We start from the raw sequence: 1,473 nt of genomic DNA, 5'->3' as shown, positions 1-1,473 counted from the left end.
TATGCTTTGAAGATAAATATTTATTTTATCTGGCTGATTTCTTAAACTTTTTAATTTATCTTTAAGTTTCCAGAAATTTCCTCTAATGTGCATAGGTGTATCATTCTTCCAACTCACTACTTGGTGACTATATAGATTCTTCATTCTTTGGCTTTATGTTTTTCACTAGTAGTGGGAAATTCTTGGCAAGTGTACCTTCAGATATTTCATCTGTCTCAAATATCTCTTCTGTTTCTTGCGTTTAAATTACTTACATTTTGACCTTTCTATGATGCTCTATATATTTTTATCCATTTGTTTGTAATTAGTTTTTATAATACACTTTTTCTGGTTATTTTTGCTTCAAAAAGTACTGGTATTTTGTACTTACATGTCTTATTTTGGGATATTTTATTTTCTGCACTACACATTGTACTGTTAAGCTCATGTATTGAATTATTAATGGAAATTATTGATGTTTTAAATTATTGTATTTTCATTTGATCGTTTTATAGATACCAGTTTTCTGATAAAATTTAATATTTTATGAAATCTATTTTTAAATACAGATAACATCATGTTTATTTTAAAGTTCATGTCTGAACACTAATATCTTCATTTTCCATTGGCCTAAATTTATTGACTATTTTTTTTTCACTTGAATTTTGATCATTTTATTTTCCTAGTGTGGCTGGCAAAATTTGTTTTTATACTGTACAATATAAGTGAAAAAGTACAGAGGGCCCAAATATCATTATCTTATGTCCAGAAATAATATATGTGAGATAGAAAATGTATGGTATACTGCTATTTCATCTGTGATTAACACCAATTAATATTTCTTCCATGGTTACAACTAAAATGTGGGTTTTTAAGAAGGATGGCTTCTATTTATTCATGACTTTAAACTAAAAAAAAAAGTCTACATAGACTTTTAGTCCCTTAGAAATTGCTTTTTTTTTTTTTGATGTAACCATACCTATGTGCAACTGAAGAGTCAGCAAATTGCTCAAAGGAAGTTATGTGCAAAATGTTAAATTCATCTTTGAATGTTTGCTCTTCAGAATCTTAGCTCCCAAGTTTTGGATTATTTTGTTTCTTTTTCATACTTTCAAACAGTTATTCGTTGATTTTCATTTCTAGTTCTTGCTATGAGCATTCATCTAATAATAATTTGTTCTTCATAGCAAAAGGAGGACATTGGTTTATGTGTATTTAAATTAATAACATCCACTGTATTTTTCTCCAGATAGCAACAACTATTTTCTATTATCAGAAGTTTATGAGCTTTGTTATATCCCTACTTACTTACCAACGTTTTGCAATGTAACTGGTGTTGTTATATCTAATCTTGGAAATGTTTTCTTGTTGTTGTTTTACTTTTTTCTTTGTTTTTCTTTGTTTTTTGTTTGTTTGTTTTTTACTGATACATTTAAACATATGTTCATGTCCTCAATAATTTATGATTTTTTCTCCTCTATAAATTTCTCATTT

Source organism: Herpailurus yagouaroundi, unplaced genomic scaffold (assembly GCF_014898765.1).
Source record: "Herpailurus yagouaroundi ecotype Mexico unplaced genomic scaffold, PumYag 142, whole genome shotgun sequence".
In the NCBI taxonomy this organism is placed as follows: domain Eukaryota; kingdom Metazoa; phylum Chordata; class Mammalia; order Carnivora; family Felidae; genus Herpailurus; species Herpailurus yagouaroundi.
Note: the sequence above shows the minus strand (reverse complement) of the source record.